This window comes from Pygoscelis adeliae, unplaced genomic scaffold (assembly GCF_000699105.1).
Source record: "Pygoscelis adeliae isolate BGI_AS28 unplaced genomic scaffold, ASM69910v1 Scaffold4, whole genome shotgun sequence".
Classification (NCBI taxonomy): Eukaryota; Metazoa; Chordata; class Aves; order Sphenisciformes; family Spheniscidae; genus Pygoscelis; species Pygoscelis adeliae.
The window spans coordinates 8673720-8685299 of record NW_008824986.1 but is presented as its reverse complement, the minus strand read 5'-3'; positions in this window follow the sequence as shown (position 1 = coordinate 8685299).

Here is an 11580-nt window from a genome sequence, read left to right as displayed (position 1 = left end):
TATGACCTTGTGTTTGCTCTAAAAGTTGCATTTGCTGTATAAAGTTATTTCTTAAATATAAATATCTTCTAAAGCGAAGTATAATGTTCATACACAGTATATCACTATAAGATGGTATAGAAATCTTTATTCTAAATAACAGTAAATTAATTCTTGAGGGTCTATTTCTTTGAATTTTTCCACTTAGAAATATTTATCAATAATGCTGTTTCCCAATTCTTGAAACTTTACAGAGGTGATTTACATTTCATACAAAAAAAAGTGAATTGTGGTACATATGTTTAAACTAAATATGTTTTGGCCATAAATCTTTCTTCACTATGAAAATAGATGTTTATTTGGGGACACATTCTGATAACCTGCTCATGCTTACTTGTAATTTATTTCACAGATAGTCTCACTGAAGGGCAAAGAGGCTGTTTGAGTGAAGTGCTATTAATGATAAAGGTATCAGAATATGGCCCTTCATGTGTAATAATGTACAGTCCAACTGAAAAATATAACTGCTTTTAAAGTCTGTTTTTAAGAACCTCCAGGTCGATGGCAGTTCTATTTTGAGTCTTACTGTCAATAAGATATAATCGGTATAAATACAGATGTGAATGTTTGATTTAATAGAGCTTTCGAAGTCCATTTATTTTGTTCTTTCCTAAATATTACACCAGCTTAAATCAATTTAGAAAGACAATAATGTGAGTTTACCACTATTTTGAGAATATTTTGCATATCAGAAGAGTATATTTTGCAGCACCTGAACTTGTCTACTTGAAGAGGCTTTATAGCCATTGTCAGAAATGGATTTAAAGCTTCTCTATATACACGTGCATAATTTCCCACTTCTTTGAGAAAAGGCGAGAGAGATGAAGGTGAACTCTTATTCTTTGATTAGATTCAACAGAATAATCAATAATATTTGCTAAAATTGTGAAAAAAACCATTTTACTAACAGTGTAATGCTAGCAACATTAAGCATTGTAACAAAAAGCTCCCTACGTTCTTACCCTCCCATATATATTATCAAAAAAGGAATGCTTCCTTTATCTAAAAGGGGTATATGATTGTGTGTATAGATATATTTTTAATGAAAATACTACTGATAATATAATTGGTGAAATAAAGTTTAAAAGTCTTTATCGTAGCCCTGAACAGGATATGCTTGGAGGTTAGAAAATCCAAAAATCACAGGGCATCCGAATGTTGAATAATTAAAATGTTTATCTTTTCCACTCTTTCAAATGCATATATGAATTAATGAGCACAAAGTATGCAAATATGTACTTTAGTTACATAACTAATATGCAATAGTTCTGTCTTGTCCAGTTGGTTGGGTTTTTTCAATGCAAACATAAAAGCCTTATTTAAAATAAGCAACTTAGACTGATCATTTCACTATTGTTCTTGCACTATTTTATCCCACGACCATTTTTCATTTCCGATAACAAATAGCATTATACTTTGTAACAACGCAAGGAAACAGGAAGGTGTTCATACCTCTCCTTTCATTCCATACTGAATGGAAAAGGTGCAGTTTAGAAATGTCTAAGCACACTGTTCTGAACACTGCCATTTACTGCTCGCTGTCTTCCCATCGATGCACTTCTGTATTTATTTGTACAGTAAATTATGCACTTAAAAAAGATTGTTTAAAGACTAAACCTTTGTTGTGAGTTGCTATTAGAAGATACACTCAAGACGCAGAAAGTGTCGAGTAACGAAAATGAATGCTAAGTAAGTTTACATTACTACTGCATGCTGAAATTTTATCAAATTTTTAAAAGCCATCAAATAAATTCAGTATGGAAACCAATACAGTGGGGTTTTCGGTATGATCATTTGTAACACAGGGAGACTCAGAGAGGTTAAGTGATGATAGAAAATAATGCAAAGAAATTTCCACCGTTTTCCAAAGAAGCGTATTTTATGGTCCCATTAGATCTCAATGTCAGGATCTTTCCAAACATTTAGCCTACATTTGAAAAATAATTTGTCTGTTGGACAGCCTTTTGGGTCCCTTAAATAAATGCTTGGATTAAGAGTTGCCTCGTGAAGCAAACCTCCTCAGCACAATGGCAATGCGGTGTGATGTTAGCGGGGACCCATGGCCCCCCTGACAGCAACAGGAGCTGCAGCAGAACTCCACCTGCCCACAGGGTTTACTACAAGGGATCGTTCTGGAGGGCACAGGCAGCTCTCTCTAGTTACAGCAAGTAGTAGGATGGAGTTAAGCTGAAGTGTCAAATACTAAGTGGGTACTCAGATTTCAGTTGCTAACTATATTCAGATATCTAGGAGGAAACAGAAATACCTATAATATATTTCAGACGTCACAAATATAGCTACATAATGACTTTTTTTTACAATTTGAAAATTTTTGCTTTCCAGTTCTTGTGTTTAGTCAGTAGACTGCTCATTGCAGCAGCCTAATAACTGGGGAGCTATATCTTGATATAGATATATATGAATTTTCTTTAAAATTTTCCTATGTTGCATGGAATTACTTTAAAATGCCAAATAGTTGATTAGAAGTTGTACATTCTGATCTGTATGTGGTTTTGGTCACTATGTGACTTGACTGTTTTCATGTGTTAAGATAGGCTCCAGTTCACCTAAGCATTTAAGCATTTGCTTTATGACATCTCTATGCCACAAAACATTTAAGTACCATAGGTTCTTTGTTCTGAAGCAATCCCTTAAGTGCTTTGCTGAATTGGGCCTTAATGAAGAATGCATACTGTAATTACCAGTGTTTTTTAGGGTATTTTTACGTATCAGTTTTTTAAATTTTTAAAATGAGCCTGACCACCTGTGTTCAGTATTTTGAAATGTTTTCATTTCCCTAGTACCATTTTTAATGTAAAGTTGTTGAAACTTTTCTGTATAACCACATTGTATTTAATTTGTCAAATCTTTATAATATATGTATGTATTATACAGTTTCAGCTATTATTATTTTCTTTTATTACATTTATAATTTGATCTTGCTGTGTTTTTAATGCCGGTGAATGTTGCTGAATTATTTGTATATGCAAATTGCAAAATCTAATACATTCTGATGCAAGAACAAAGCTTCGTTTTTATTCTCAAACTGTATTACTTTCTTTAAATCTTTTAATTTCATTCCTGTACTGTGTGTTCGTTCTAAAGGAGTTGAAATCCATTATCTAGATAAATAATTTTTCAGTACTTATCTGCAGCTATTTGGGAGTAATATTCTGATTCATGTCGTAACTGAAGCATTGTGCATATAAAGCGCATATAAACTCACAGTAGCAATCGAAAGGCCAGGTCTTCCCAAACTGCGTTAATAAGTAAGACCTGACAATATAGAACTTTGACGTGACTCATCCCATCGCAGCCTTGCCTTTTGAGTATAAATGTGATGATTCAAAGTCTGACCCTGCAACACCTCAACAACGGTTACTCCTCCAGTATATTCATACAGCACCTAGCACAATGGCTCTTTGCTCTTCGGACAAGCCCTTCCTTCCAGCAAAGCATCAGAGCAGGGCAGAGCTGCAAGAAGCTGGGGGTCATGCTTCCTTCGAGAGAGGCGGGGAGGAGCGGGGGAGCCCAGCACCATTTTGCATTGCAGGCTACTCTGTGGGATGTAGGGGAGCAGGTTTCGGGCTCTGAGGGAGACAGGATTTCAGAAAATGGTAAGGTTAGTGAGAGGCGAGAGAGCTTACTCACAGCGCACCAAACCTTTCTGTTCTTTTGTATGTAAGTTTTAATAGTTATGTGGTACACTATGGTCTCATACCAAGATAAAAATAGTAGCTTAACTTTCAACTGTCACCCATCATTAATTGAAAGCCCACTCTAGTTAACAGCAATTTCTTCAATAATTTCAACAGGCTTTATATTGGACCTCGTGCCAAAAATAATCAAGATGGCCCACTGTTGTAAAAAGTGTCAGGGGAGATTTATGTAAACCAGGAGTAACTACGCTGAAAGATTACAATCCTGATGTCAAGCTAATATCACTGAGATTTGAAAAGACAATGTATTTGTCAAGTATGATTTAATGAAGCAATTATTTGTTTGACCCCTTTAGCCCTGTTTCATCTGGTACACCTGACACCTAACATTTGGGAGGTACCTTTTACAGTGTAGATAACTTTCTGCTTATTTTTTCCAAACTTGTTTGGAAGAACTTTTAGTTTGTATGTCGTCCTTGTGCACTGTATGTTAAGCTATTACAGAACTCTCTGTTCTCGGACGTTTATCAAATGCCTTGTTCTAACATTTAAGTACTTGCACTTGGTAATCACGCTGCTTTCAACAGAAATTAAATCATCCAGGAATAACTGTAGCAACATGTTTGCCAGTAGTAACTTCGCTTGAGTGTTGCTTTCTAAAGATAGCAAGCATGTGCATCCTGAAGACGTGTCTGCTTCATCGAAAAGACAGATTTACTAATCGAGAATTTGCCTGCAGAGTTTTAAATACAGGGATACGCCACACTGAAATACAAGAGCCTGTAGGAAATTAGTGTTCAGGAAAATATTGCTGTTTCTTACTGTGACACTAAATAGTACCAAGTTAAGAGTAATCTTTTTCATTACATGTAAAAGGTATTAATTTTTTTTAATAATTCCAGATGATCTGATAAAATATTTTGTATGATTGGATCATATACTTTTAGCAGATATCAAGATGCACAGCTTGTGAGCCCACTGAACTTTGTGTGAGAACAGCCTTTGTGTGGTTTCAGAAAATAGAATAATCTCAAGTATTAATCAGTTATTAATCATTGGTTAATTCAAATAATTATTGATAATAATTGATTACTACAGGTCTGCGCAATTTCTAGTATAATAAGGTTCTGTCTGGCAGTATAGTAGAATCACCATTTTCAGGTTATTCAAGCTAAATAATGGGGATAACAAGGTATAAGACGAAGAATGACTTTCTTCCTGTGTTCATCTTAGCGTGCTTCTGTTGATCTGTTTCTGTATTAAAGATCAACAATAAAAAGCATCTTTGTTAACATGCAGCCAATCATAGTGTTTTTATTAGCAACAAACCTAAAGTTCTAGAAAGGACTTGGGATCACTTGATCCTCACCTCCTTAAAGCAGCTAACATATGGCTGTTTAGATACTGTATTGATAATAAAGTTTTTGTATTTGCCTCTAACATCCCGTAAAAAGAGATTTCAGTGAGAAGGTGACGGTATAATTAAGATCCGATGAGTAGAAGTGTTTTTCTCACAACAGATACCCTCTGTTCTCTACTATGTCCCTTTTTAATGACAGATCTGTAACAAACAGAAGAATTTTAAGACTTCACTGGAATACAGAAATAATACAACTATACAGAAAGTATGAAACCTGTATCTTTTGCAATCTTGTTTATAAATACAGATTCTATTTAATTACATGTAAGAACTAAATTTTAGCATGGTGTCCTTCTCTAGCAATTAATTTTTCTTGGCTCATCTGGTGAGAGTGTGCATGTTTTTTTCCTATATAATACCATAAAGACCTTGTGGTTCTTTATTAGAGTTTTCACATTTTACATCTTGTGATGCTGAAGATGGTTATGTTCTTGGAAACTCAGCTTGTAAAAAGAAATACACTTCCACTGTAAAATGTTCATGAAATATATTTATTTTAATAGGTTATTTAAACAATATAAACTAAGCAAGATCAAAGACATGTTTGTTCTGTATAGGGCATATGTCAAGTCTAAGCTACGCTTTCCTTAATACAGAAATTGTTCAATGCATCTGAGAATTTTTCAAGCAATTGAACTTCACCATGAATGTTCATCTTAGGTATTAAAGGATTATGTTGTAATTTAGATATTTTAAAAAGAGCTTTCTTCTAATGACTTTTATACATTTTCTGTGCTACTTCACACAGAGTAGGAGAATTACTAAATTATTAATCAGGTTGAGACTTTGCCAAGGAAGTTCTTTTCACAAGTCATCTTTTTTTTTTTTCTTTCACCTGTTTCCATTGCATTAGAAATTGGTCCAGTGTTTTCATCAATGTCGCACTCAAACTATTTATAAACGCTGAACAAAAGATCTAAGTTGTGACTTCATGTCATTTGGGTAGACACAAAGAAAGCAAAACTATACCAGTCTGGAAGAGCTTGAGAAGGAATTACTTAGCACAGTTGCAACAGTATCAGATTATGAAGCTGAGTTGGTGCTCCTGGTGGCAGTGATCTAATGCCAGCAGACAGGGTGTAGCAGAATAGGCTGTGGGCTGTGGGCCACATCTTTCATCACAACAGGCAGTGAGTGAGCAGCCAGAGGGCTGTCTCTGTCCTGCTCAGTCTCTGCAAGAGATCATGTTCCTGTCTTCTTGGAGATACCACCACTGTCTTAGTCTTTATGAAATATAGAATTTTTTTTTGCTTTTATGTTACTTTGCTTCAAAATTTTATACAAGTATTTTCTAGTTGAGATTTTTATCATAACCGTGTGGTAGCCTATGGATCAAGTACAAGCTGCTTCCAAGGAAGCAGCACATGGAATAGCTTTCCTCCCTTGTTAGAGTACCGCATACTTTAATAGAGGTTGATGTATTTTGCTGGATGGTAATTAATCTGTGTAAACAGAGCTCAGTGGAATCTTGCCCCATGTGTACAAATCACTAACTCTTACACAAATAGCAGATGTGCAAAAGGACTGAATGGGCAATGCAAAATCCCTCTTATGGTCACCTTTAGGATTACAAGTGATCTGTTGAAGTTAATGGCAAAATTTCCTGGAGTAAGAATTTTGTTCCTGAATTAGAGGGTTTTCACTGGTTTAGTATCCAGAGTTGTCAGTGATACATTTCTTGGTGAGCAGTACACTTATGTAGTATTTGAGCAGTTCTGTAACTTTGTAATTGGCAAGTCTGTTATACAGACACAGAACAAAGACATGCCCAGTCCCAGATATGGACTACAAAGTATTCATTTACATTTAAAATATGATATATTTCACCATGACACTGTATAGTTTGCTTTCCAGTCATCTTTCATGGCTTTGAAGGCTTTATGTGAAAACAGCCTATTGAAAGCTAGTTTTCAAGATGAACTTTGATTTTGTGAAATACAGAAGTTTTTGCTTTAAAATGACTGTTACTGCTTCATATCATATACGGAAGTTTGATCTTTCACAATTTCTTTCCCTTAGTATTTTGTTATGCTGTGTTCTTTCACCATTTAAAAGAAAGATAAATGTATTAGTTCAAAGTATTTATTAAAGGTGAATAGAAACCATTTTGGAAAACATATCACATTTGTTCATAAACTTATGCAGATTCCTCGCACATAAAATAATGTCAAAATTCAGTTCTGTGTATGAATACAAACATTCAAAAAAATCTTAGGTACAATAACGTGTCAGTGTAATAAACTCATTTTAAGAGAGGAAGTCTATTGCAAAAGATTAAGTTTTCAGAGATTCATCGTACAATAATTTACTAATCTCTAGACTTTGCTTTACAGTTTGAATAGCCTGAAGTATGTATTTTTCAGTGCCCAATAAAAATTCATAAATTAAATCAAATTGAGAACTCATCTGTGATGACAGTGCAACTGAATTTATGCTAATCCCATCTACATTAACACTTTTTCTTAGAAGTTAGCAGTTTAATCGTCACTTCCCAGGTGTCATTCTGTCTGAACTTTTTTAGTTTTGGCAATTCTAGAAGCAAGGCTTATCGTAATTGTTTTGTTTGTGCTTCTGTTCATTTCCCTGCTGTGTCTTCTGGATCCACTGGCCAAATTACAACTACATTAAGAGGGCACTAGCGTATTCAAAGGTAACTCCATTTTCCAAAAATGAGGGCTGATTAGCAGTGATGGCCTTTCACCTAAAGTTGCTGCCTGAATTTAATGCCTTATTTACCTAATACCTATATGCCTCACAAAAGCCCTGACCTAGTAAAAGCTTTAAGTGGATCTTGTGCTTTCTAAGGCTTTCAGTTAAAAAACAGTAGTAGTACAAATCGGTGAGAAATGAACTTCGTTCATTCAAGTGCTTCCAAACCACCTGTTCAGAAGCTAGAACAAATGACTTTGTATAAGGATCTTCATATGAGGAATTAAGATGCTAATTTTTCTAATACTCTTTGTTTTGTTGCTGTTCTTGTGCTCCTGGCCCAAGACTTCAGCCCCAGTATGCTTTAGTGATTAGGGGCCTTTTTGTATCATTAAGCCACTGTCTTCCACTGATAAGCCTGATCATTAGGTCCTGAAAAGGCTCACCATTCCATACTGATGGATCTCAGTGAAGCAGCTTTTTCCTAATTACCCTTTGACTGGCCAAATAAGTTAAACATGTCTAAATAACTGGCAAGGAGCTTAAGGACTGATTTAAAATAAACCATTTCTCAACAGATTTTTTGAAAGTTGACAGCTTTACTTCAACATGCATGCAGTTGTAGTTGTTGACTTGTAGTCATAGTAAATTAAATGTTCACAGATACAAGTTACCCTAACAGAAAATTTAAACCTCAAAGAAAATGTCATTTTTTCCTCCTATAGATCTACTTTTGCAAGTATTTGTATATCTACCATTTAAGAGAGCACTGCTGCTCTTGAAGACAGATTTAAAGGCACACTTAAAACCTTTATTATAATTTGTGTTTTCCTGTAAGTGTTGCTGTATTTGTGGAGACATTTATCACAAAGGATGTGACAAGATTCTGAGCAGTAAGTGCACTAATAAACCACAGTATGTCATGCTAGAATATACAATTATTGGCATACTGCAGATTTTTTTTTTTTTGTAAAATCACCAGAGCCCTTGTCAACATGACAATGCCCATATAACGATAGCAGCAAAATTGCTCTGTCACTGTCCAGCTCAGTTTGATCAGATGTGGGCTAGTAGAGACTGTAATGAATTAGGCTTTCAAAGAGTTTTACTGGTATAAATTGTTTGGTTTAGATACATTGTTCAGGTATAACTGCACTTGTAAAGACCCCCAGGAAGGATCTGACTTTAATATCTGTTTATTGGCAATGATACTCAGTGTTAGAATTCTGATTTTGTCTGAATGTTTTACGTCTAAATACAAGACTGTCCAGTAGCAAAAAGCTATCATGACAAACTGAAGGTATGATAATAAGGTCATGACTTAATATGCTGAACTAAATTAAAACCCCACCAAACTTTATAAAATAGACTTCAGAGTAATTTAATTCAAAGGAAAAAAAAGGACATTTAAAAAGCTGCTTACATCTAACTGCATCACATCTAAAGTGCCTTAAAGTCATCATACCACATAAAACAGTATTTGAGGCAAACTAGATAATTGAGTAAAATAGTAGTAATATCAAAAGGAGTTCTGCCTTGGGGAAGATCTGAATAGTAGAATTTTATCCCCTGAAGCACAGAAGTCTGGATGATCTTGTAAAAGGCCTTTCTGCCTTTGTATCTCCCCCATGCATGCATAGAACTTTAACTTGGAATTAAGGTCACCAGATTCCGTATCTCAGAAATGCATATTTATTATGAAAATAAAAAAATCAGGCACCGCTCAACAACCTGCCTATTTTCCCTTGGAGTTTCCCCGGCCATCTTGGGGGGGAGTGGGGTGGTGGTGCAAACTAAAAGTGTGATGTTGGGGTAGAAAGAAGGGAATTGAGCAAGGCTGTCTTTGCTGTAAATTAGTTATGATAAAAATAAGGTTTGCTTTTTGAAGGAGTCTGGTAACCGAAATCTTTTTGTTTTATATGTCTTCGATAATATGGTGCGTATCAAAAATACTATGCAGGTTGGAACCCACACTGCTCCTTCAGGATGTTTTTCCTCTGGTCATCTTAAAAGACAAAAAACAGGTTTAAGTGTTAGTTACCAGTTGATGTTTGGTGGCTAGGAAATAGAGAGGGAAAATATCAGAAATTCAAACTTACTTATGTATGTTATGCAAGGTATATTTTAAATCTGTAAAAGTAAATTGCTCTCCCTTTTTTGGAAATTATTTAGAATTTCTGGAAGTACTTTGTGCTTCTTTTAAGTTTCTTTTCTGTTTACTTCTCCAGCAACAGAGGTTAATTTGGCTTAATTTTTGTGGAACCATGGCCTGAAAGTGAGGTTTCAGACAGTCCAAGCAAACTGATGCCAAAAGAAGTCTTGCTCCCTGCCCCCCTCAATATCAGCCTACCAGGGAGGGGAAGGGTGTTAAGTCACTTCAATCTTCATGTGCTGCCTGGCAAATCTCTGTTCCCTTGGTTTTTAAGCACTTTCCTATACTGTTTCATGGAGGCAAAACCAGCACCTTCCAATCTCTATTCTAGGAGTCCAAAAGCTTTCATGACTCTCTTGAACATCAAAAAGAATAAGAAAGCAAATAGGTAGCTTGCTTTTAAAACTTAATATTGTGCATCACATAGAGGAGACTCTGGAGAATAAAATTAGGTGGTTGGGGTCTGTATTTTGTCATTTCAGACCACCAGTACAAATGTTCAAACTACAGGAAGAACTGAACATAATGATGGAACTTGCATAGTCTCAGCATAATCTGCATTTTTCTGCACACATTTTTGAAAGCAATTTGAAAGGTATCTTGTGTATTCTGGAGAGGGCTATGGTTAAAAGCCTTTCCAATCTGAAAAATGTTTCTGATCTGAGATTATTTTCAAAGGTACCATCCTCTCCTTGGCTATTTTCAAATTATGGCTTATTCTCATTTTTAATATCAGGAGTGTATCTCATTGATTGGAGATTAATTTTTAAATTTATACAAACACCTGATAGCAATATCAAAAATATAAGCTTGGTCAAGGATGAGGACAGCAATGATACTGGATTTGTCTAGGAACAGCTCTTTCTGCCTTTGTGTGACTGAACTAGATTCTGGTTACTTGCCAGATTATTTTTTTTTCTTCTATCTTTCACATACAGAGCAGCACAAACAGCATTTGTCTTGATTCTTGATTGTTTTACAGATGCACAAATTCAAGTCTTAGCAATGAATTCCTCTCAGGGTGCAGAGATGGGAATCAGTTTTTGTAGATAAATGAAGGTAACTAAACAGCTGATTAAAAAGGACTTAAAATGCTAGTTTATACTGCTGCTTTCTCCCTCCCATCCTTGCTCCCTTTTTTTTTCTCCTTTAAAGCCCCTTATTTTTATGTTTAAGAATATTTTAATCTAATTACCAAAAGACCGGTGCAGCAAGCACATCCGGATGCTTAGATTAGTTTAGAAAGCAGTTGCCTAAGTTAAGCTGAAGTGATATAAACTGATTCTGGACCTTTTTTACTGACCTGAGGAGTTCTCTTAAGGTTCAAGCAACACTCGTAGCTAAAGAGGTGCACATTAGGGACCCAGCCGAATCCCCCGTAGAATCCCTCTCCCTCACAGAAGCACTGAAGAAACCCGTCCAGGTACAGGCCCGAACCCGCACCTGTGGGGCGGAGATCTCCCGTACCACGGGAGGCCGTTGAGAGGGACGAGGGAGGAGAAGTGTTTTAAACCGGTGGCGTTGGCGGGAGGGGCCGCCCTGAGGCGGGGAACGGCTCCCGGGGCGGTGCCTCAGGCCTGCGCCTCCATTTGAAATCAAACCGCCTCCGCGCTCCTCATTGGGTCCGCCGCGCGTTCACGTGACCGCCCTTCCACCAATCG